Raw genomic sequence first — 27408 nt, forward strand, 5'->3', positions numbered from 1 at the left:
TTGTGTGTCATAGATGCACATCCTTCCAGTTGCTGTGCATGGGACGCAGCCTCAGCATGGCCGGACAAGCGGTGCGTCGGTGCGCGCGTGGGATCCGAATCCGGGCCGCCAGCAGCAGAGCGCGCGCACTTAACCGCTAGGCCATGGGGTCGGCCCTCATCATTGACTTCTAACCTCTAATCTCTCCTACATTCACTGGGAGCTTTTAGCCAACAGTCTTAGAGAGTTACTTTTAATGTGTTTATATTTACTTCTTTGCAACTAGGGATAATTTTTTTATTATTATATTGCACTTTAACACCCATTTGCCGGTTTATAATATTGCATTTTAACACTCACTTGCCTGTTTTCTCAAATGTCTGCTGAGGACAGTTAGATCATTAGTTGAAAACTGAAATGCTGAGACAGGAAGAGTCCAGCAGATCACCCCTCTTATGAGTGAGGGGCCGCTAGATCAGCCACCTGGAGCCTCTCAGGCTGGACCTGTGACTTAATGGAAAGGGAAGAAATATGTGAAGGGTTGGGTATTCCTGAGTTGGTTAACTGGACCAGGAGGCTCAGTTATCTCCTGAGACCCTGAAGTAGGTATCAGGAGCTATACACGTCACACAGAGCCAGCGATGGAAAGGTCAGAGAAATGAGAGCAGGTATGTGGACCCAGCCGTTGCTTGGGGCTGATGGTTACCCTATCACGAGGTGTTGTGTTCAGATTAACTAGTTCTATCTCTGAATAACATTCACACAAATTCAGAATTATTTGATTCATTGATTCCTGTTTTACTGTGTGTGCATACTGGAGAAAACATCAGTTACATATAAAGAATTGCATATGTTTATACATGTGTAGGTACACATACACATATTATTTATATACGGATGGAAATAACTGGTTTTGTACAAAATGCTTTCTATAAATTTGGTTATATGCAATAATATATGCAAATCTATATCTTTAGTTCTAGAATAATATGCTTGTAAAGTGAAGTTCTAATTTATGTAATAGAATAGGCTTTACAATCTGTTAAATATGGCAGCTACATTTTCAAAAGAAATACTTCCTCACCAATTTAATAATCAAGTTTGAGTTTTAATAAGTAATTATAAATTTTTAGCAGAGAAAAGGCATTGGTCATCAAGGCATATGATGCTATTTTTTTTTCCGTCTTTTACCTTCGTAATAAGTCTTTTTCTTAAGTTGCTTTCTGCCGTCTAAAATGGTAGCGTTCGTCTTCTAGCAATAATTGTAGAGGTTTGAGTTATTATAAACTTTGAATATCAATTTCTCCCCTTCTGTGACACTTCTACCACCAGGGAAGTCAGGCTTGCAGGGTCTAATTACTGCAGTGTTTTGATATCCCCAGCTACAGTATTGGCAGAAATTTAAGCCATGGTAGAATTCATTGGTGACATTGTTGTAACTAAAAAGCACAGAATCTGTTTTCAGGCTTGTTCAGGATGGAATCAAGTATTGGATGATGTCAAATAGTCTTGCTGTAAGTTCAGAAGTGCCTTGGACGATTCTAATATGAAATGCTAATTATTTGCAATAGAATGTAAATAAGGTGGCACTAAGTCTTATTTGCAGTGACTAATGAAAGCTGTTGTACTGTAATCAGTGAGATACAGAGCAACAGGGCAATTCATTAGGAAAACCACAGTTGACAAGCAGTTAATGCATGCCAGTCTGGACCTTTCCTTTTGCTTCTGTTTGTTCTATTATTTCTTCTCGTTGATAATAATAAGTCCCATATGGAACACATATAACAAAGATAAGAAGAAACTAGCAGCTAAATTTTGCCAAGCTATGCCAAATATCTACATACTCTAAGTCTTCCTTAGCCTTTCTTTGCATATGAAAAACAACTGCCGTATTAGGCTGATTGAAAATATAGTGATTTTCTAGTCAGCAAATTGCTAGTCTGAGAATTTTTCATGTTATCTCTCCAGACTTGAGCAAAACTTAACTGTGCTGCAAATTATTTTATTTTCCAGATATATATTACATTTCAAAGTTTAGCTACATTTTCACTCTTCATACTTGAGCAATAAAACACTTTTAACAAATAAAAATGCTAAATTGCTTGATACTGCTCTCTCCTCTGTGTTAAAGAGGACATGCCTTAGTAAATAAAAGTTGAAACTCCAGAATAGCTTTTCTGCTCTGGGCCATAGATTCGTCACAGCAACAATAGCAGGGTACTACACTGTTTTTAAACTTGTATAGCCAAATTTCTAACTTATATAACTGTTAAAATAAACACAATAATAATATCTTATTCCTCACAGGTGGAAAAGTTAGGAAGGTGACTTCTATTGTGTGTAATTTCTAGAACTGTTTCTTTCCCTGACTATTCATGACTACCATAGAGGAAGCCAGCTCATTTGATTCAACCAATATTTGTTTGCCCATCTCTTTTCTAAAAGAATTTGAGGTGGCTTGTCTATTTAAAGGATGAAGAAGAAACTGAAAAGTCAATACTGTGATTTATTTTTGAGCTTCCTGACAGCCAAGGGTACAAAATGCCAAAACTTGGGCTGCTTCTCCTGGGCAAGAACATACGTGAATCTAGGTTCAAGGAAACAAAACCCAGGAAATACCAAGAGTCTGAGGGCAATTAGGAGTTTCTATTACCCTTTATTCACCATTATTTAAAATGCCGTAAATTGCCCACAGTTAGCTCTTTCCTGCTGTCTGAAGATAGGTGTCTTAAATCCTTAGACAATGTCGGACCCCTAAGCTTCTGTAGAGTAGGATCACTCTGCAGTGGTCGTGCATGCAAGAGGCTTTCCACAACTAGGACTGCCACATGAAACATAGGATGGTTTGTTCAATTTGATTTCCAGATAAACAATCTATACTTTTTTAATGTCAGGATATCCCATAAATACTTTTTAAATTTAAATATGTCCTCAATATGACATGGGACATACTTATACTAAAAAATTATTCATTATTTATCTGAAATTCAAATTTAACTAAGTGTCCTTATTTTTTATTTTGTTGTGCTAAATCTGGCAACCCTACCCACAGCCTGCAGGTAAGCCTCATGAACCCTAAGAGGAGACTGCCCTTTTATCACAAAAACTGAAGGCCCACAGTGACAATCATTGTCTTTTTTTTCTTCTAACTTTTGTTGAGACATTGATGAGGATAGATAGACCATTATTTTCTGGCAAAGAGACACTTAACCAAAGAATCTTTAGACAGCACATAATAACAACAACAAAAAAAACTTTTATCACGATATTTCAAGTGAACTATGGATTGGTGAGAAAAGACCACACACACACACACACACACACACGCACAGTATAGTTCAATTAAGTTTCCAGTTGAAATTGCCAGAGACATAGCATTTTATGGGAAGGTAGATGGCTGCACAGCAGGAGTGGATGTAGCATCTCAGAACCCCATTTGCCTCCAGGAACTATTGGCGGCCTGCAGCTGCCAAGACGCTGTTCCCAGAAAGTAGGGTCTCATTGACTTGGAGAAGCTTAGTTCTTAAGATCGCAGTTCTTTTATACTTGGAGTTTTAAATCTTGGATATTATTTTGGAAGTACTTATACTAATAATCTGGACACTTAGAGTCAAGGGAATAATTTAAACATTGGTCTCGCCTGCTCTGTAAACACATCTCAGCGTCACCAAGAACAAATCTTCATTCTGAGTGAGGGAAAGCAGAGTTAGCAACCATTAGTCCCTGAGCAGTATTTTGGAGTGCTCTGTTCCCTGTGGACCTTTAAACCCTGCCTTGATCTTCCTCTCCACTATGAATTGGAAATCCTCTTCTTGGAGGAGGTATGTATGTATGTGCTGGCATATGTATAGATTAGGGGTCAGCTGCAAAGACTAGAATCCAGTTTAAGCAGGAAGTATTTGTAAGGCACATTAAAATGGATTACAGTATCATTGAGAGGGTTGAAGGAACCATCTAGATTGAGCTTTGATGAACGTCAGAAGCTGTGACACAGGTCACGAAGGCGATTGCTCCCTCCTCTATGAAACAAAAACTGCCTGCTGAATTGGGAAACTGCTGCTTCAGCTGCTGGCCCCAGAACCTCACTGCCACTCCCTGACAGGAAGACCCCATGATCAGGAAGCTACCGCCATTCCTGCCAGCTACAAAACCGTGCAGCGCCTGTTGCAGGCTACGCTAGCATAACAGATACCCATCTTCCTGCCTTTCAACATCCACAAAGCTAGTGACCAGACATTGGAAACTCAGCTGATGCTATAAGAGAAAGCCAAATACTTGCAGGGTCACATTTGTGAGCAAAACCAACATGGCCTCTACCTCACTTCCCACTTTCTAACCTTGAGCGATTTGGAGACTGGCCAAACCCAATCACATCCAACTGCAAGAGGATCTTTGATGTGGTTTTTAGCTTTCCAGCCAGTACAATACAGCAAGGCATTCTAGTAGGTAGTTAAAATGGGTGTTGACTGTCGGTCCACTGTAACCAGGACACATAACCTCGTTTACAAGTAATAGTCACATCTTATTAATTTGTCTGCCCCCAACAAAAGGGAAAAATCAATAAAGGCCATGTCATAAGGATCTCAGACCCCTTTGGAAAATGTTTCTGAGGACCTTCTGTAAGTTAGATCATTATTATTTCCATCCATAAGGTCAATATACCAATTCTTGAACATTGGAAAGCTTTTTTTCTGGCCTTGAATTCCTAGGGCTTTGAACATAGAATCTCTGACAGGGATAATTAGATGTCTTATGGACAACATTTTGACAATAGTTTTATATCAAATGTGAAAGCTGCTTTTTATGACTGTATCTTTATTCAGAACCTTTTGCTGTCAGATGAAGCCCGACTCCGGAAACGACACAAGCAGCCAGGATCATTCTGGCCCTTCCTTTGATGGTGCTCAAAACTGATCTCGGATCTAATCTACCTTGGTTGGTTCTGCTTTGGTTCCTCCAGACACAAGCAAACCTGATGGGACTGGAATTCCTTCCCTCTTTGACCTACTATTATGGCTGGATTGATGCCAAGTGAGGCGTACTCAAATCCACTCAAGTTTCATTTATGGCACAGCCTTTTTTTCCACTGTCATTACCATTGTTTTGTCAGATGGATGCAAAGTGAAAAAGTTCATAGGGCAATGGGGAGAGGCAAATAGGGTAGAATTAGTGATAGTCCAGAAATATTTATAGGGCTATTACACCCAATCATTCCTTGGGATTTTCATTTTGTAGGACATGGAGAAACCCACATCATCAATTCACCTAGTTCTTATACAGATGTGGAAATATTGACAAATAAATTTAAAAGAAACATGAGTTAACAGCTTGAGTACTGAAGTATGGTTCCTCCTTTTATATTACTTGAGGAACCATAGTTGTATAAAAATCACAGTGCAATAAATTCAATAAAAATCATCTTTATTTATCAAAATAACATTTATTACTGAGACATGAAAAATGAAACTGACAAAGTAAGTTACACATTCCTATCAATCTTTTGAAAGTTTCATGGATTTGCTCAGTTAAAAGGCCTTACTTGCAATTTCCATTTGAGCTTTTCTACTCAAATTTTCACATAAGCTGGTTATAATTGTTAACAATCCCTTTTGGGAAGATGGGTGATTTTTTTCTTTTTAATAGAACCAAAAAAAGATGTGTTAGAAATGTAAAATATAAATCAAAATTCTTGATTTATGTAATGTTTAGAGAGTTATTTGTGGAATTTTTCAGTATAAAATTTAGTCAAGTGTACATTTAGCAGGTTGTGTTCTTTTGGATTGCATTAATAAAATAAATATATTAGAAAAATAAAAATCATGAAAATTAGGGCTAAGTTCCTGCAATACTTTTTTAATAGCAATTCTATGCCCCACCCCACATAAATTCTTTTTTGCATTTCACTTGCAGATTATTACATATGCTAGACAGTCAGTGATTACTTGCAGAGGAAAATGAGTTATTGGGGCAGATAAATAAATGGGCTTATAATGTTTGCTTCCTAGCTTAAATAACTATCAATAACTGTGTTCTGCTAAGCTTCTACTCAAAAAGGATAATCTTTTTCCTCTGTGTTTGCCTAAAGTCTTCCTCATATATTCAATTTTGTAGATAACTGTTAGGCACATACAGAGGAGAGCACTTGCAAAGGTGATGTATTTTATGGCATTTTATTCATTCAGCCAACTTTTTCAAGCACGGACCACCTGCGGAACCCCTGACTAGTTGCTCTTGTTACAAAAGTGAACACAATGGTTCTTGCCCTGATGTACTTCAAAGTTCTGCGGAACAAACGATTGACGTTTATATCACATTCCCTATATTTATTAAAATAAATATTTTAGGGCCATATTTTGGGAATTTTTTTCATAAAATAAGCTTAAATAGCAATTTCTAATATTTCTTATTGAACAATAGCAATTTCTAATATTTCAAACATAGTATTTTGTTAATTTTTTAGAATTTTTAGATTTTAATTTAATTTTGACTAAGTAGTACATTCACGTGGTTCAAATTGAGAATTTCAAAAGAAAATACAGTGAAAAATCGCTCCAACCAGCCAGTTTCTCTTCCCCAGGAAAAATGCATATTGGCTAGGATTACTTCAAGTGCATAAAGGAGAAAAGTCAAGTCTCGTTGACTTAAATACTTCACTTAACCAGAGACGTTTGAAGATGTCAGTCTGATGCTCATATGGAAGTTCCACCGTGTCATCAGCGACTTGGCCTCTTTCTGTCTTTTTTGTTTGCAGTTTATAACTTTATTTGCAAATCAGTGGTTAGTTCTCATCCACACTGACTGTAGATTTTTTGAAGGTGTTGACAGGTACGTAGGTAACCAACATAAAGAGCTTGTTTGGTGAATCTTCATCCTCATTACATTTTCTGGACAACCACATATGGATATGGTATGGGGCATTCCTTATTCCTTTGGCCCAGACATCCTTGTTGAGCCTGGTGTCAATGCCTGCTTCTAGAGTTCCTATCTTCTTCATGGCAAATTTCCAATCTCTATGAGTGCCTGTGGGGCATGGTTTTTGAAGCCCATTCCATGGATGTGCTTGTGAATGTTGATGATGTATTCTCTGGTCACCACCTCATCGATGGCAGACTTCTTCCCATCATCCTTCTTTGTGGGAGCCATTCTGCCAGGCCCAGGTTGGAAAAGATGAAGATGAGCGATTGTCTCCTTCTGTCTTTATGCTACTATCTTTATTCTTTAGCTTCTAATCTCAAGGCTGCCTCTTGGTCCAATTTGGCTACTAGAGTGCCATCTGTCATTTCTATATTTTGAGGAGAGAAAGAAGTCAACAAGAGCTGAAAGGCATGGCTCTATAAAGAGTTTTCTCCGACACCAAGAAGAGGAGATTTAGAGAAAAGTACAGATCACAGGGAACTTCATGTGAAAGAAATGCCTGTAGTAGATAGGCCATGAGCAGCTTGAGAGAAAGTATTGCCTGGAATGGAATGTCACCAGGGCCAACAGCAGCCAAAGGCAGTTCACTTATTTCACCTTTTTGCCTAGGGCCAACCTTTCTTCATAACTCTATGTATCATAGCTTGCAAGTTAATCGAGTCTTCGTTAAATCATAAAGTCTTATTTGTTAACTAAAGTTTTACCTGGAAATATGAAACAGAACCAATATTAAATATCGTATTTGATAGATATCTTCCCTGAGTAAAAATGTGGTTCTTTATACATGCTGCAATTCAGCTCAAATTATACAAGTACATGTCTCACTTCACTAATACACTGTTTTTCAAGCAAGACATTTTATTTTATGGCTTAATTTCAAGGGAAAGAAATATTCTGGAAGGCAGGCATTATATGAGGTGTCACAGAAAAAGAGCAGTCTGTTTTTTTGTGCTAAAGAAAATTGTGAGGGCTTTTTAGAAAGATGCATTTCCTTATCAGAAGCAGACTTTGAACTAAATCTCAAGGAGAGAAATGGACTCTCAGTGGTCATTACAGTCTACTTATTTCAGGGTTGGATTCTGAATATATTTTCTATGAATTACCAGTAGAGTTGGGGGAAAAAAAGCTTTTTTTTAGGTAGCACTGTCACTGAAATATATGAATGTGAAGTATCTTTTACTTCTCACAGAAACCTTAATAAAATATATGAAAAACTATTTTCTAATCTTTTTTCAGCTTTATTGAGGTTTAATTGACAAATAAAATTGTAAGATATTTAAAGTGTACAGCATGATGATTTGATATACGTATACATTGTGACAGAATTGCTCCTATTAAGTTAATTAGTACATCCATCTCCTCACATATTAACCCTTTTTTTTTTGCCAAGAACATTTAAGATTTAGTCTCTTAGCAAATTTCAATTATACAATACAATGTTATCAACTATATAGTCACCGTGTTATACATTAGATCCTCAGACCTTATTCATCTTATAGCTGAAAGTTTGTAACCTTTCACCAACTTCTCCTTATTTCCCTCACCCCCCAGACCCTGGCAATCACTTTTCTACTCTCTGTTTTTATGAGTTTGATTTCTTTTCTTTGTTTGTTTTTAGATCCCACATATAAGTGTTAACATGCAGTATTTGTCTTTCTCTGTCTGGCTTATTTCACTTAGCAGTATGTCCTCCAGGTTCATCCATGTTGTCACAAATGGCAGGATTTCCTTCTTTTTTAAGGCTGAATAATATTCCATTATATATATACACATATATATGTATATCACATTATTTTCTTGATACGTTGGTCTATTGATGGACACTTATATTGTTTCCATACCTTGGCTATTGTGAGTAATGCTGCAGTGAAACATAGGAGTGCAGATATCTCTTCACTATAACGGTTTCATTTCTTCTCTAATCTCTTTGATAATTGAAAACCAACTCAAAATGTTACTGTGTTGGAATACAGTCTACCAAAAGGATTTAACAAATAATAATTACTTTTTTAAAAAAAGTATTACTTTTGTGGGGGCTGGCCTGGTGGAGCAGCAGTTAAGTGTGCGTGCTTGGCTTCGGAGGCCCAGGGTTTGCAGGTTCGGATCCCGGGCGCACACCGATGCACTGCTTGTCAAGCCATGCTGTGGCAGCATACCATATAAAGTAGAGGAAGATGGGCACAGATGTTAGCCTAAGGCCAATCTTCCTCAGCAAAAAGAGGAGGATTGGCATCGGATGTTAGCTCAGGGCTATTTTTCCTCAAAAAAAATTTAATTAATTAAAAAAATAAAAAGTATTACTTTTTTCTGCCTTGCTCAGCATTTCACTATCAAAAATGTCTCAGTTACACATACTATACAGTATGTGCATTAATGTAAGTGTTTGGCTTTTTGTGTGTGTGAGGAAGACCGGCCCTGAGCTAACATCTGTGCCCATCTTCCTCTACTTTATATGGGATGCCGCCACAGCATGGCCTGATGAGCGGTACGTCGGTGCACGCCTGGGATCCGAACCCGGACCGCCAGCAGCAGAGCGTGTGCACTTAACCACTACGCCACAGGGCCAGCCCCTGTAAGTGTTTGTTTTTGAGACGTTATTAGAAGACATTATCATTTGACTTTGGAAACGTGCTTATTGCAATCCCCTTTCTGCCTAGGATCATCTTAGCAGGCACATCACAGTAAGCTAATTCATTAAACAGTTCACATTCAGTAGCTATGAGTAGGATTAGGTAGTCTGTTTTATTTAGGCCAGTAACACTTTGGTATTTATAACTTATAATGCCTTTGCTGGAATAAAACACTATCATTGTTTCTGAAAATTTGAATGGATTGTCAAGTGCTGAACAGATTTGATTTTCTTTTTGAGATATTCAAATAGATTTCAGAACAAGAAGAATTTAGCTTTGTAATTACAAGGACGTCCCATAGTACCTTCTCTAAAGGTTTAGGACCTTATTAGTCTTGCTTATGTTCTCTGATATTCTTTTTAAAGGGAGGAAAGTTCAGTATGATTTTTTCCTCGTCTCAGGCAGCGTGGTGTCAGGAAGGTGGTCAACAGCATGACCTTGACCTTTTAGCCCATTTCCTCACTGTAAACTGGAGTAACAGTTCCAACCAGGAAATGTTATTATGAGTCTAAAAATGAATTAATATATAAAAGGACCTGGCTAGTGCCTGGGCCATACCAGTTCCGTAACTATTGATTTTTCTTTCTTTCTGTTGTTAAAATTCCATGTCGTGTGTTAAGTAATCTCTTTAGAGATGATTAGAGAGAAAAAGTTCAGTATGATTAGTGACATACAGGATTGCCCATTTTAATAAGTGTCTTTTTTTTTCACATTTGGAACTCCAAAGCTAGCACTTTGGAAGATTTATCCTCGTATACCTACAGTTTTCTTGGTTGCTACCAAATTAGTGGTGGCAATGTTGAGGTGGGTTTATGGTTACATGGAAAAGTCACCAATGGTTGTCTCACAAAGGTAACTGAAAACATCTAATCATGGGATTTTTTGGTTCTATAAATACAATATTTTTATCGTATAATATTCATTTGTAACCTAATAATAGGCACATGGTCAGAAAGTAAGATTTTTCCCAAAGGGTCTGGGTAAATGGTCAGACTGCACACTTGGCCTTGGTTGGACCAGGAAGAGTGGACTGTTGGGTAACAAATTAAGGCAGGACTTGGAACTAGACAAAGTGATAGAGGCTACAAGTTCCTGCCACCGTGGATCATTGGATGGCATTGAAGGCAACTGTACCATGCAGTCGCCACCCTCTGTGCAGACTGTTAAGTAGGCCCCTGAGAAAGTACTTAAAAATGCTTAAAGTACTTACAGCTTAAGTCAGTGCATATAGATTAAAAATTGAAAATTAAAACATTGTACCAATATATTATAAATTCTTAACATTTTAATGATGATAAGATTTCTTTTAATTGTTTCATAAACTCAGAGTAGTTCTAAGGTAATTGCTGACTTACTGGGTTTTCTATTTTTTTCTAAAATTATACTAGCCATTGTCAGTCCCACATTTTGATTCCTATTTAAAATAACTCTGCTGGGCTGTTACATTGCAGATCTTTTCAGTACATTTTGTCAATGTTTTGAAGATAGAATATACGTCCTTGATATATACCATTCTGTGCTTCTGCCGCATTTTTTGATAGTTGCCACAGTGTACAACATTTTAAAGAAAAAATTAAATTTAGAATTTTTTTATTATTATTACTTTTTATTTTTTTAATGGACACCTGTCACTGAAGTCACAGTAATCATAAAGGTGAGCTGATGTGATATTGTGCTCTGTGAAATAGTCAAGTATTCCCCTCTTGGTAGATATCTAATCTTATTTAAAACAGAATTTAATGAGTGAATATATTTTATAATAATGCTATCAGACCCACTCATTTCATGTATTAAGGAACCTAATAGAGGGAGTATAAACATAAACAGGTTTCAAATCCAGCCTCAGCCACTTATAGTGTGACCTTTCTTGAGTTACTTAAGCTAGCTTAGGTTCAGTTTCATATTTGTAAATGGAGATGATAATGGTTTTTGTGAGCACTCGAAGCTATTCAGATGTGAAGGGTTTAGTATGTTGCCTGGCATAGAGCACATCTTCAGGAAAGGTACCTGTATTTTTGTTGTCGACATCATCTTCATTATCATCTCTTTTGAATGAACATTTCCTAGATGCCCAAGCCCAGTATTATTCCTGGGAATGTAAGAAAGATAGAATCATGAATATTTATGCATTTTAATATAAAAATTTTCATCAAAAGATTAATATGTCCATAACCAACTGTTTCTAATATATAACTGAAGATATCTGTTAAATGACATATTGGTGCATTAAGGTTTTAAATACAATTGACATTAATATGGCTGGTCCACTTTAAAATGTTTTTTAAAACTTATTCTCATCCTTTTGCAAAGGGTAGTCTTTAGAAGTGTTCAGTGGTGTCATTATCTTGCACACTTTTAAAAATGTTTATGTGCAAGCAAGCACTGTGTGCTTTTACTTACATGTCTCATTTACTTCGCACAGTAAATGTGGCAGGTGAAGATTATCATCCTCATCTTAGAGAAAGAGAAGATGAGTTTCAGAGAGCTTATAGGATTTGTTCAAAGATACACCTGGTCTGGCGTCACCAGGTCACTATTAATGCCATTAAACCACCACTACTTTCTTAAAGTGCTATCATTGGGACAAACATGGGAATTTCCTCTCCTCTGTTAACTGGGAAACAGAATTTTTTTTTTTTTTTTTGTGAGGAAGATCGCCCTGAGCTAACATCCATGCCATTCCTCCTCTTTTTGCCAAGGAAGACTGGCCCTGCGCTAACATCTGTGCCCATCTTCCTCTGCTTTACATGGGATGCCGCCACAGCATGACCTGACAAGCGGTGCGTCGGTGTGTGCCCGGGACCCGAACCCGGGCTGCCAGCAGCAGAGCGCACACACTTAACCGCTACACCACAGGGCCGGGCCCCTGGGAAACAGATTTTTGTCTCACTCTAAAGAACACTCTAACAGTCGGGACAGTACAATGATAGGCTGACTTCCCTTATGACAGAATGACCTCCTTATTGGTCGTAAGATTCAAGCACAGGTGGATTTGTTGCTTAGCAGGAATATTATGAAGTAATTGAGGTTTACATGAATGACTGAGATTTGTGTTTAGTAAGAACCTTCCAAAGGCCAAAATTATGCCTTCTAGTAATTTGTTTCCTCATCCCCTCCTCTAATTAGCTGCCATATCTGGAAGGTTTTACCGTCACAAGGTTTCTTTAGAACCCTCAAAAATATAATGCTATAGAACAGATGCATTAAACAAATATTTGATTGCCTACCATGTGCTGGGAACTTTGCTGAGCAGATAATTTGTGACTTCTTCTTGAGGTGAATTCTGAATAATTCTTTGAGGGCAGAGAAAATGATGTGCTCTCATTAACATCTAGATAATAGATGGTTGTGTAAAAACGGTAACAAATGTTGGATGAATTAAAGAAAGGAAGACAACCATATGCCACATGTAGATAGATAAAGGGGAAAAATAGGATCCATTCTTCGTGCTAATGAATAGTAAGTATCTCAATTCATAAGAAGTTTTGGTTAAAAGAAAAACAATTATTACAGCACTACCCCCTCATCATTCGTTTCCCTACTTCCTTATATTTGCGAGATGGAGAAGTTGGCTGGGAATATTTTTATTTTGGATGGGTAGAATACTTATTTTTGTTCACCAGAAACAGCTTTCTTATAAAATTGAGCTGTATGTTGCATACTAGAAAATGAGACTGCATGCTCTCCATAATCCCAGCCAGCTCCTTGAGGGCCCCAGTCAGCCACCTCAAAAAGACAAAAATGCTTAGATTTCCTGATAAGTTAGATAATAAATACACCTCTTCTTTAAGGCATTTTAATAAGCAATCTGTCACTTGAAGTTGGAGCATCCTAACTGATATAGATGGATGAGTGGAAGAAGCACTACGAAGGTAAAGTTGAGGATGTCACATCTTATTAGAGGAAGAGGGACAAGAAAAAAGGTAAAGTTATAAACAGAGGTTTAAGGTTTTGATATGTATTTTCTTTTAGTAAAACTTATTTCTAGTTTTCATTCAGGGCGTAATGATGTCATCAAAGATTTGGATTCTTTTTAGCCTTCCTCTTTGCTTTCCGTGGCTACTGTTCTTGGGCTCACAGACTCATGCTTACAAGATAACTGGCATCACACCCACGCACAGCCATGTCCAAAGACATCTGGGTCTGGGGAAGGGCTTTCTTCTCTTGAGTTTCTGTTTTCAGGAAGGAAAATCTTTCTCAGAAGTTCTTTAACAGACTTTTTAAGTCTTAGTAGCCAGAACTAGGTCAGGGGACCGTGTGGGTGGCTAGCTCTGCCATCAAAAAGCCTCTCACCTATAGTATTTGAACATGTCCCCAACTGCTCTTCCTTCCTCGAGTCTTAGCGCTCTTTAATCTATCCACTGCCACCCAATTTTTCTACCTAAGACACACATCTGATCAGGTCATTCCACTGCTTCACAATTGTTGGTGGCTTCCCTTTGCATACTGAATGAACTCTCTACTGCCACCTCTTCCCCATCCCAGATCACTCGCACAGTGCATAAATCATGTCAGTCCTCGATGGACATGGGCTGGATTCTAGTTCTATTAATTGTGAAATATTTGTAAACACATTTCAGTTCACATATTGAGGGTTTTTTAGGTTTAGAAAACAGAGATCTTCCAGTTACTGCAGATGATGTATTATGTGAAGAAATAGTCAGCAGTGTTTATTAAGCAAGTATTTATTGTACACTTCTTATGTTCCAGGCACTGTACTTGGTGTATAGGATGAAACAAAACAAACACAGTATTGTCGTCAAGGAGCCGATAGTCTAGGAAAAAAGACTTACAAGTAATTGTGAGTGTGCTAAGTGTTAAGAAAGAAAAGTAGAGGGTGACAAAAGACATAATAATAGGAGGACCAGCCCTGCTCTGAAGGTGAGCTTCCCCAAAGAAGTGGTTTTAAGTGAGAACTGGTAAGTCTGAGCTAGGTGCTAGGTGGGAGCCAGCTATGTGGAGAATGGATTGGGAGAGGCGAGAGTAGATTGGCTGGAGACTAGTTGGGAGGAAACTGCAGCGACCCAGACAAGAGATGGTGGTGGCTTTGACCAGAATTGAAGCAGTTGAAGATAGAGAGAAAATACCAAACATGGTAAGGGGTTGTATGTGGGGAATAAACATCCAACTCATGAGTTACTATCTTGACCAGATGGATAAGGCTATTGTTTCCTAAGGAAAGGATCACTTCTTGGTTAGAGAAAGAGGAGCTAGAAAAAGTTTGAAAGCGTGTCAGTAGCTACACAGTCAACCACTTGGAGAACTAGACTGCTGTTCAGGATATTGCCATTGCATCAAGGGTGCTGTGCCATCCTAATGATGTATCCTCTGTCTGTCTCTGCCTCTGCCTCTACCTGTTTCTGTTGTCATTGCTAGCAGATATAATGCTTTTACCTTCTTGGCTTATGTTTACGCTGGTTTTCTTGACTTTATGGCTCTAACCCACTGCCTTCTTTCTGGACCTTGATTTTAGTGTTCCTGTACTGTTTGTGTCCCTCTCCATGTGCCTCATTGTCTCACAAGAGGAATTTACAGAATGAATTAGATAATATCAAGTATAGAATGTCCTGTAGGGCAGCATATCCCGCCAGTTGTCCCATGAGCTGTTGCCGTTGTTGCATGACCCAAAGCATGACAACTTTATTTATCCATTCATGCTACAAATATTTTTTTTTAGCGTTGACTGTGTGCCAAACAGTGCATTTGGCCATGGAAAGAACACATGCCTTGTAGTTATTAAAACTTTGATCTACATTCTGGCTTTCCCATTCACCAAATATATGAACGTAGGCCGAAAATTATTCTTCAGTTCTCTGTGCCTTGATTTCCCCGTCTCTAAAATAGATACATCTAGAGTTGCTCTGAGGGTTAAATGGAGTAATACAAGTAAAGGACTTGGTTTATTCGTATCTATCATTAGTGGTGATGGTAAGAGGCTGGTGATGGTGATGATAGTAGTAAGAGTGATGGTGGTTGTGATAGCAATAGAGGGAATCATTGAGCCAATGGCAACAGTGTGGTAGGAATGGCGGTAATAGCAGAGAGTTTTGATCATGACAGTTGTAGGGTGGTGACTGCAGATTATACACACAAAAAACCACCCTTGGCTGCTTTGCTCAGAAGGGATATGGATAAGAAAGGCAGCTCAAAGCTTCAAGGACTGTCCAGTACAAAGGAGTTTTTAAATTTAGTTGGGCTCTATTGTTAAGAAACAAATCACTATGCTCACTTAAACTTGGACCTTGGAGAGTGTATTTTATGAGTTCAACACTGAATTACTTTCACAGTTCAAGAGCACTGACAAAGTGACTTAAAAGTGTACAATTATCTAACTATTTCAGAAAGTCAATTTAGGGGTGGAAAGTCTATGTTAAAATGGAAGGGACAATGCTCACTTGCATCTATTTTAAAGAGCAAGTGAAAGCCTTGCTTCTTGGCCAGGGTGCATTATAGTCATTCAATTACATCCTCTGAGCTTTTTTGTCTTTCTGACAGAAAAACTGATTTCAAAGTATAGCTTTGTTCTCTGTAATAAACTGTGTTGTATAAAAACTTTCAGGCAGAATTCAGAACCCAGTGTGAATATTCTCTTTGTTTTAATTATATTTGTTACTTGTTCACTTGAATAGCTTTGGTGAAAAAAACTTCTTTGGAAAAAATGAGGTAGTAAACAAGTTTAAGAAATTTTTTTTTTTTTAAATTTTATTTATTTATGTATTTTTCCCCCAAAGCCCCAGTAGATAGTTGTATGTCATAGCTGCACATCCTTCTAGTTGCTGTATGTGGGACGCGGCCTCAGCATGGCCGGAGAAGCGGTGCGTCGGTGCGCACCCGGGATCCGAACCCCGGCCGCCAACAGCGGAGCGCGCGCACTTAACTGCTAAGCCACAGCGCTGGCCCTAAGAAATTAAATACAATGATAATAATAGCTAACATTTGTTAAGCTCTCAGTTTATAGATCAGGCACTTCCTAAGATATTTACATATATTATCTCAGTAATCACAACCATCGTGAGATGGGCACGAATATTATCTCCATTTTACAGATAAAGAAACTAAAACTTAGACTTCCCCACACAAAATGCACACCTCATGCTTTTAACCACATTGTTAATTGAACAAGTTAATTATTATTCCTTCTTATTTATTTATTTATTTATTCCCCCAAAGCCCCAGTAGATAGTTGTATGTCATAGCTGCACATCCTTCTAGTTGCTGTAAGTGGGACGCGGCCTCAGCATGGCCGGAGACGCGGTGCGTGGGTGCACGCCTGCGATCCGAACCCGGGCCGCCAGCAGCGGAGCGCGCACACTTAACCACTAAGCCATGGGGCCGGCCCGTTATTATTCCTTCTTTCTTGATTGTTTAGCAACAATTGGATAAGTAAGGGTTGAGTTCAAATTCAATGAAAGTTGGATTCTATACTTTTTTGAGAGTTGAATCACCATTTTATTAACATATTGCTAATCTTCTCCCATATTTTAAATTACATTCCTCTTTCAAATTGCAGTTTTGATTATCTTTTGTTGTGTCATTTTTAAACTAACTTTAAATGTAGAGACTACATTTGAAATAACAATAATAAAGCATTTTTTTCTTTACTTGAAGTCTGTAATAAGACGTTTGCAGATTAACCATGATTTTTTTAGACAACTTTTCCACCTTAGCTGTCATGAATATGTTATTTTTCAAAAAGACCAACTTAATAAAAGTAAATCTTACTAAACTAATGATTCTATAAAACTACAGGCTCACTCAAATAAAAGTTATTCATTAAATATCTGAAAGAACTCCAAAGATGTGTGCCCATTTAAAAGCTTTTCATCAGGTACTAATTTATTTCCAATAGGTATAGATCTGCATTTTTCCATAGATTTTGATGTTTATGTGTGTCTGAATGCAGTTATCTCTAGGTTATGGGAGGGCAGGTGATTTTTAAGTTTTCATATTCATCTTCATATCCCTCCTACTGAGCAATTAAGAAAAATCATACAAGTGAATAAAAGTTTTTTCAATAAATGCACTTTTAAATTAATGTTTGTCCACAATGAATATATTCTTTTTTTTAACCCAGAAGAAAGGCAGTTTTTGGGGGTTTGTTTTTTTTTGGGGGGGGCTGGATTATAAAAACATGTATTTTTTATTATTTAACAATAATTAAAAATTATTTTAAAATAATTATTTATTATTATTATTATTTAAAATATTCAGAAAATGCATTCCAGAAACAGATCAGGGCTGTGGAGATATACATTTAGGAATTCTCAGTAGGCAAATGGTGTTGAAACGATGAGACTGGTGTAGACTACTTTGGAAATAAGTGTGGATAGAAAAGAGAGAATATTCAAGGACTGAGCCCTGGGACTTGCTAACATTTAGGGCTCAGAATGATGAGGATAAATCGTTAGACTGAAAAGGAAAACAAAGCAAGGCTGATGTCCTGGAAGCCCAAGGAAGGAAATTTCAGGAAGAAGACAGTGACAACTGTGTCCAATACTGCTTGAGAAGTGAAGTAAGAACTGAGAAATGACCATTGGATTTATTACCATGGAGATGACTGGTGACCTTGAGAAGGAGGAGAGTTTGGTGCAATGGGTAGAATAAATACCTGATTGAAATGAGTTCCAGAGGGAGTAAGAGAAATTAGAAACTGAGATTATAGATAACTCTTTCAAGGAAGTTGGCTATAAAAGGAAGGAGAAAAAATGGATCAGTAGTTTGAGGAGGAATTAGGGTCAAGAAAAGGATATTTGTTAGGGCCGGCTCTGTGGCTTGGCGGTTAAGTGCGCGCGCTCTGATGCTGGCGACCCGGGTTCGGATCCCGGGAGCGCCCCGAGGCACCACTTCTCCCTCCAACACGAGGCCGGGTCCCACGTACAGCAACTAGAAGGATGTGAACCTATGGCATACAACTGTCTACTGGGGCTTTGGGGGGAAAAAACTGAATAAATAAAAAAAATCTTTAAAAAAGAAAAGGACATTTGTTTAAGACGAGAGGAATAGTAACATATTTGTTTGCTCAAGAGAGCAATCCAATGATGTGGGGAGAAATTGATGATGTTGGAGAAAGATGGGTGGATTGCTGGAGCATTGTCCTTGAATGAGAGGTTATGAGGTATGGGTTGTGAGTTTGACCCTGTCGGAGCTTGGACAGTTCATTGGTAGAAACAGGAGGGAAGGGAGAGTATGTGGCCACAGTGAGGTGAAAGATGTCACCAGTGAAGGGAGTTTGTGGAAGTTCTTCTCTCACTACTTTAGTAATTTCCATTTCTTCTCTCCCAGTTTAAGAATTTTATAAAAAGCTTTTTTCAAATTTACAGTTTATTTAAACCACCCTCACAGAAATATTAAACCTTGATATGAAATGTATCATCAGCTCTCCTAAGTTATAAACTTTGAGGAATTTAAACTTTCCAGAAATACCAGATTTTCTACTTCAATCCCTTTGATTCCAATTGCCTTTAATATGTTCACCCAATTTTAACTTTCTAAAACCTTATTCTGCAGTTTTCTTCCTGATATCTTGTAACTGTGAGAAAGTCCATTTTATTTCCCTGAGCTTTCACATTTAACTTGAGAAAGGCCTGTTTTCCAGATATTTAACCAGTTTCTAAATTACTTAACCAGGTGCCAGCGTACTACATTTAATGTACCAAGTAATGATTACTGATTGCTGGTCAATCCATATTCTAATTGCTTTTCCCCTCAAGGTATTGTTCTCTTGGGGGAAATTGTCAGCTGTTCAATGTTTTGAGACCAGAAACATTTAAAAATGCATTAAAACTTAAACTTGGAGCTTGGTAGAAACACATTTAGCTGGCTTTACTACTAGGCTCTAGTCACTTCTTTCACATAATGAATATGACTTCGTTTTGTGTGAAAGTCTGTGTTTTCAGACAGATGGATATAACCTTTCTGAAATTATTGCCACAATAACTGCTAATAATATAATCATAATTACTTCCTTGCATTTATATATATGTGTCAATTCTACTCAATCAAAATATTCCCATAGAAAATATGTGTTATTAATATAAAATATTAACATATTTTCGTTGGTAGTTTCAATTTGAAGAAATTGATTTAACTCTTTATTGTACAAAAATGGTATTATAACTAAGTTATCAATAACTGTCTGAGAATGACTAACAGGAGAGAGAAAAAGGAGACCTCCCAGGGGCTACTTTATTTCCTGTTACTAGTAACATATCTCCTAGTTGAAGCTTACTTTGTTCAGGAATCTGGATCACAAAAGAAAGAGCCTCTTAAAGTGGTGGCTTATGGACACTTTTGAGTGTCTCTTCATTTTGGGTCCTCTAATAGTTTGTAAATAAAAATGTCAGAACATTTTACAAAGTATATTAAGAAAATATATTGAAGTAAGTTATTCACCATTATTTGCAGCCAACTTTCAGTTTCATAATTTGTATTTTATTCGTGTTCTTTTTTTTTTTTTGTGAGGAAGATCAGCCCTGAGCTAACATCTGATGCCAATCTTCCTCTTTTTTCTGAGGAAGCCTAGCCCTGAGCTAACATCTGTGCCCATCTTCGTCTACTTTATATGGGACGCCGCCACAGCATGGCTTGCCAAGCAGTGCGTCGGTACGCGCCCGGGATCCAAACCGGTGAACCCCAGGCCACCACAGTGGAGCACGCGCACTTAACCGCTTTTGCCACCGGGCTGGTCCCTTGTGTTCTTAATGTTTCCCCTTTCTTTCTTCTTCCCTGTTTAACCTAGTAACTACTCAACTGACAATGGGGAAAGGTGGCTTTTTTCTTTACTGTGGTTTCTTATTATGTGTATTATTAAGTTTGAGGGTGATTCAGAATTGCAAGATGTAAAAAATATACGCATGCGTGTATCTTAAGTGAATGACAACAATATATGAGGAAAACTATGAAGCGTTATGGTGTAGGGGAGGAAGACAATTCCTCTACCCTCTAGATCCTTCTGGCTGATCTAAGAATTGAATTGACATGAGACAGAATACAGGAGAAAAATCAAACGAAGTTTAATAGCATGTATACATGGGAGAAACGCAGGAAAGCTGAGTAACTTGCCAGAATGGCCACAGCCGCCACCCTAAATATCATTTTCAGCTAAAGACAAAGGAGGATGTTGGGGTAGTGGTTTGGGGCTTCAAAGCGGGGAGGAAGGCAATTCACATGAAGCTGGAAATGCAAATGTTTGTTAAACAACTGTTTGCTGGGCCAACTGGAGAGACACATTTCACATTACATAACAGTTATCTTACTGTATTAGCTCCTTCCTGGAACAGGCCTTCTATCTTAAATTCTTTTAGGCAGTTGTAGGAGGAAGGTCAAAGTTTCTTTCAGAGTCTTTTTGTCCTTAAAAATAATCAAGGCAGAGAGACACATTTTGGGGTGGCCAATTTTGATCCCCCACAATGGACACAGTTCAGTATCATGAAACGTAAAATAGAATTGTTAAAGATGTGCTTAGTAATATTAACATGGGAAAGTGTTGCATTCTAAGCTGTGAAATACAGGCTTTGTGAAATCTAATTGCATTTATCATAACAATTCCTAAGATACTTCTCTGTATTCTTAATATACTAATTGTTCTTCTGTGGATTCTTTAATTCTTACCTTTCAGTGGACATAGTTTAACTATAGGACCAAATTATGTTTAACTATAAGACTAAAATAATGAAACAAAACACTGAAATACTTATTTCAACAAGATTTTCACTCTTATGAATTTTCGGGTTTCTTGAAATTGCCGTCAGAGCCAGTTTACAAACCACACAAGAAAAGAAGTCCCATTTACTTCAGAGTCTTCCTTCATTGATCAGAAATGATTTTAGGAGTTTCCTTTTTTATCAAACCTCACTCCAAAGGGCTTCTGGTTTCTTCTAAAGTCAAATCTACTTTCAAGGGGAAAATTTTTTGCCACCATTGAACAAAAAGATGCTGCAGGCCCTGAAGGCAATTATAGAAAAATTGGTAGATTGTTCTGAGCAGAATCTGAGAGACATCAAGGGAATAAGTGTATAACCTCCCACAGAAACTTTTGAAGGGGTTTGTTGTTAAATAGGGCCCTCATATGTGTAAAAATCCATTGTTTCTCTCCTGTCATGAGTAAAGAAAGTAGATTTGGGTTTTTTTGTTGTTGTTGTTTAATCTCTATTTTTACTGGTCTGTTTCTTTCGGGGTAGGGAATATGCTGTATTCATTTTTGAATGCCTAAGTCTTAACATACTATTTGGCACAGAGTAAGGCCCAGTAAGTGATGGTAGAAAAAATATCTATTTTTTGGGAGGGCACATCAGTTCATCTTAAGAATCATTTTTATTCGGGTTTCTCTTATCTTACCAATGCCATGGTCATAAATTCAGAAAATTCTTTAATTTTTTACATATTTTTTGAGAACTGAGGATGCAGATGTGAAAAAATTAACAAAACCCCCAGCCTTCCTGGAGGATACATTCTACTGAAAAAAGAAGATGATAAACTAAGTAAATAAAATACATAGTGTGTTAGATGGTGAAGTATGCTATGAAAAAAATAATAAAGCAAACTAGTGCTTCTGGGTGGGGGTGGAGCTAGTAGTTATCCCTGCCCGAAATAACGAGAATGCCAGATAAAACACAAATCATCCAAGAGCTATGGAAGCACTGAGGACCAAAGGAACTAACGTTTTGGAGAAGAGTCTACCTGGCACTGATACCTGCCGCTGAGAGGTGTACCTGCACCTGTCAGATGGTACCTGCAGCAGCTAAGGCTGGAGCCTGGGAATCTGGCGTTGGCCCCAGAAAGATGGCGGCTACTTCAGAGCAGTGAAACCAGCCAAGTTTCAGCAGTTGTGTGGGGCTGGACTGGCAGAAAGGGAGACTGGCAGGACCTCAACACAGAGTCAGTTCCCCCTTTAGGGTGTTTACTGTATTCTGAAGCTGTGGACTGCTGTGAGGAGTTGCATAAGACTAAAAGTCCATGCAGAAAACATCTTGTTGAAAAAATAACAACCTACCAGTCAATCATTTGAAAACTCTAGAGAGCTATGCCCTGGGACTGGGGCAAATCAGGGTAGACTGAGTCTTAGTGAAAGTGCAACTTAGCCTAGGGCCAGCTCAGTCTCTGATTGGATTAAGGTACTCACTCCTTCTAGGAGAGGAAAGCATGAACCCTCAGGTAGAAGACAATATCATCTGGGGGCAGCCTATGTTTTATTTTGTTTTGTTCAGTATATACAGAAAGTCCAGATGTCAATAAGACATGTTTAGGAATGTCAAAAGATAGGACATATGAACACACACACACACACACTAGAAAGACATATGCAGATGGTCCAGACATTAGTTATTAGACAAGGACTTGAACTGAAATTAAAATATTCAAGAAAATAAAGTCAAAGAAGAGTAAAATAGATGAGAAGATGGAGTGTTTTACTAGATAATTAGAATCTATAAAAAGAATCAAATGGAAATTTTAGAATTGAAAAATACAGAATATGAGATTAAGTTGATTAAAATGTCAGTTTAGACAAACAGAAAACAGGATTGGTGAACTGGAAGGCAGGTCATTAGAAAATATCCAATCAGAAGCACAAAGAGGGGAAAAAAGGAAACATGGAAAAAAGTATAGTAGACATGAGACACATGAAAAGGTTTAACAGTGCTGTCCAATAGACACGATGGGACACATATGTAACTTAAATAGCTGAAACTAATTTCAATACATTTTATTTAACCCAACGTGTTCAAAGTATTATTTCAACACGTATTAATATGAAAAAAGTTTTTGTTTTTGTTTTTGTTTTGCTGAGGAAGATTTGCCTCGAGCTAACATCTGTCCCAATCTGCCTCTATTTTATATGTGGGTTGCCACCACAGCATGGCTGACGAGTGGTGTAGGTCCGTGCTCAGGATCCTAACCCATGAACCCGGGCCACCGAAGCAGAGCATGCCAAACTCAACCACTATGCCACGGGGCCAGCCCCAATATGAAAAGATTATTAATCAGATACTTTCTTTTATTCATGCAATGTCTTTGAAATCGATGTATGTTTTATATTTCACTATATCTCAATTTAGATTCTCCATTTCAAGTCATCCATAGTCACATGTGGCTATGGCTACCATATTGGACAGCTCAGATGTACCTGGATGTAATTAGAATCCAAGAAGGAAGAGAAGAAAAGGAATAGAGAATGGTAAATATTGGTAGTGGGGGGCATGAGGAGGTATACAGTTTTAAAGAAAGAAATGAAGGAAGGCCTCCCCACAGGGCAATATCCGAGGATAAACATGAAGGAGATGGCGGAGTAAGTGAGCCTTGAAGATGGATGAGGGAAGAAGGTTGAAGACAGGGCCCTGAGGCAGAAGTATGCTGGTATTTTTTAAAAACATCAAGGAGGTTGGTGTGTGATGGAGGGATTAACTGGGAGACTAGAAGTTTAGGTCAGAGTCCTTATAGACTTGATAGACTTCTTAAAGTTTATCTAGAGATAAAGAATATATCTGTGTATTTCCATGTTTTGTTTAGTAACTTTATATTAGGGGGAAAAATCTCAAGACTTAAAAAATTACCTTTGGTTTTTCCACTGTCATTAACAAAAAAATAATACCTCCTAAGAGTGACTGGCTAGTAAAGTAATGCTAAGGCCTTCCTAAGTGCCACTAAACATGCAGTGTGAAGAGTTGGGGAAGGTGTGTGTTTTGAGGTTGGTTTTCAGAAGTCCTTTTCCCTTAGTCCCTAGGATATGATCAATCTCTGTTAGCATAAATTTTTTAAATAACTTTTCCACATTGTGAATATAATATCTAGCAAGAAAATCAATACAGTTATTCATTTTCAAATTTCTTACATTTTGTTTTCTTTTTAAAGATTGAAAATAACCACATTCAGTTAGTGAGTTAAACATGGATTTTTTTTAATTGTAAATAGCTCATTCTTCAGTATATTATGTGTTAGGAGACAGGAAGATATCTGCAGTCGTGTGCCATATAACAACATTTCCATCAATGACAGACTGCATATACAATGATGGTCCCATAAGATTGGTACCATATAGCCTAGGTGTGTATAGTAGGCTATACCTTCTGGGTTTGTGTAAGTACCCTCTATGATGTTTGCACAGCAACAGAATTGCCTAACACATTTCTCAGAACATATCTCCATCGTTAAGCAATGCCTGACTGTAGTTAGAAAGATAAGGCATTTCCTCATCTGACAAATGAAGATTTTAAAACTAAGGATGCCTGAGTTTTATATATTTTATCTTCCTGTTCAAAGGTATATAAAAATGTAATTCCTGTAGCCAAGGTGGAAAAATAAATATGAATCTTTATTTTTGGAGGGTGGAAGAGAGGATTCATTATGTTAAAGGAACTGTCTTAGAAAAGGAAAACAAATGGTAAGAAGCAAAGGTTGAGAAGTTTAAGGACTGGATTTCTTCAGGGATTGATATTAGCTCTAGGCTTACTTAACACTTTTACAAATAATCTGGAGAAAGGCAGTACTTGGTCAAATATCAAAGGTTTTAGACAACGCAAAACTTTCTGGTAGGAAAGAGTCAGTAAATTGGTGAGCATCCTCAGGGAAGACCATGCAGCTCTGTGCAGGTGGGCAATTGAGTGTTGAAATGGGCAAATGCAACCATATATGCATATATGAAAATCCAGTGTGTGTGTGTGTATGTGTGTGTGTGTGTATGACTTTAAAGCAGTGGCTTTTTCCCTTTTTGAGGGGTATCCAGATTCCTTTGAAAATCTGATTAAAATTAAGAACATTTCCTGAGGAAAAAGCTCATAATCCCCACAATAAGAAGTCATGTTTCATGGTGGTGGTGTTGAATTAGCTAAAAAGTTCAGAAATAATTTTTCTCAATCCATTCATTCAATGAGTGAACAAATATTTATTGAGCTTCAATAATAAACTCAGTCCTATATTAAGGACTGGAAATACGTAGAAACCAAGACAAATTTGGCATCTGACCTCACCTCACATAGGTTACAATTTGGGAAGGAGATAGATAATCAAGCATTTGTGCTGTAATGTGATAACTGTTCTCACCTCCATGCTAAAGTGCTGTTGAAGACTCTGGAGGGCCACCTAATTCAGACTGCAGGGGGAAACAGGGATTTCAGAGATGGCTGTGAGGGGACATCTGACTGACCTACGATGGTTACCTTCAGTCAAAATTTTATCAAAAAAATTCCAGACACAGAACTGTATTATGTCTATATTGCAAACATTTAGTATCTGTGTATCTGATACACTTTAAGACGGGTACAATGGAATAAAGCAACCAATATGAACAGAAGGACAAGAGCAATTTTTAAATGTATGATTTTTTGGATTAGAAGACAGAGGCTGAGAGAGAGCACGATAAAATAGACATACGTATATATATGTATGTATATATACATAGATACACATAAATATAAATTATAGATATATTCTTTTTTTTTTTTTTTACAGAGAGGGAGTCAATGTTGTGTTAGCAGAGACTTATTTACCAAATCTCTCAACACTAGAATAAAAGATATATGTCCTTGAAACTTGATCTGAGTAACGTCCTTTACTAAGAAAATAAATTTCTGGACTCATCATCCTAAAGATAATACTAGAAGGAAATATTAATGGAGATTAATATTTTTGACAAATTTTAGAGTGACTGAAGTACTAAAATAATCTATTTAACATTTAAGGTTGATTTCACAAGGATAACCAAGAGTCTTTATTAGAGTAGTGATGACTTACTGTCATAGCAGATGAACCCTGGAATCGCATTGACTTAACACAATAAAGATTTGTTTCTCTCCCACATGAGGTCCAGTATAGGTCAGGCAACCTCCCTGCATCATGTAGCTACATCCTGTGGAAGACCACAGTCTCTGCTGAAGGGAAAGTGGGAGATGGAGGAGACATTTTGACTCTTAACTTCCTCATCCTAAATGTGACACACGTCACTTCAACTCGTACTCAGAGACCAGAACTAGTCACATAATCCCAACCTAATGGCAGAGCAGTCTGGGAAATGTAGGAAGGCACGTGGAATATTTGGTGAACACTGTGTCTGCCACACCCTCCAACATTACATTCTTTGGGGACACTTATCAGCAAAAATATCACTGTGGCTTACTTAACAAAGGAATTCGTGTGTGCCTGTATATGCAGCCCTGTATGCATACATGCATCCCTCTTTTCCAGGGTTCTCCAAAACAAGTTCCCACCAGACAAATATTTGGCTACCATTACAAAGATTTCTGGCTGAGTGATTGCGAGATAAAAGGGAAGCAGATAATTTGTTGTACTGTAGAGAGACACACTGTTATTAGAATTGCTATTTCCTCCCCTTTATCTTTCCCCAGGATAGAAATAATGGGCTAAGTGGGAAAATGGTGGTACCATGGAACAAAATAGAGAACATAAGGAAGCAGAGCAGGTTCTTCTCCCTAGGGCAAAATAAGTCTGCATTCAGACATGAGCAATTTGAAGAAGGAGAAGGCGACATCCTATACACAGATAAAAACTGAGATCTGCAACTCAGACAAGTGTTTAGCATAGAAGTGTAACGTGGAGCCAAAAGCCTAAGGTTGAAGCCATGGAGACAGGTGAGCTCTCTAGGGGAGAGTGCCTACATTTTAAGTTGACAAAATGTGAGACTGGAGGAGTAAGACGATCACAGAGGTATAAGAAGTGAATGAGCAGTATGACTTTAGGGGCAGCAAGAAAAGACCAAGAAGTTTGGAAGGGAGAGGAAGAAAAAGAATAGCTCTTTCCACCTGACTTAGAGATTAGAAAATCCGAGTAAGGCCATCATTCTAATTCTGCTCCAACCGGCCGTGCAAGGTCACTAACTGCCAGCCCTTTCCCATCGGCCTCTGCTTCCAAATGGCAATCTGATCAAAGCCCCTGA

The 27408-nt window shown here is 37.8% G+C and overlaps 1 protein-coding gene and 1 pseudogene across 2 annotated transcripts in view; one reads left to right on the forward strand and one right to left on the reverse strand.

Annotated features, from left to right (window-relative positions):
- Positions 1–27408, forward strand: part of DIAPH3 (diaphanous related formin 3) — a 480740-nt gene that overhangs the window by 413637 nt on the left and 39695 nt on the right. The gene's annotated exons all lie outside the window — the stretch shown is intronic.
- LOC101398874 (large ribosomal subunit protein eL31 pseudogene) lies at positions 6470–7284 on the reverse strand (annotated as a pseudogene).

Source organism: Ceratotherium simum, chromosome 10 (genome assembly GCF_057802395.1).
Source record: "Ceratotherium simum simum isolate JZ-2026a chromosome 10, ASM5780239v1, whole genome shotgun sequence".
NCBI classification, from domain to species: domain Eukaryota; kingdom Metazoa; phylum Chordata; class Mammalia; order Perissodactyla; family Rhinocerotidae; genus Ceratotherium; species Ceratotherium simum.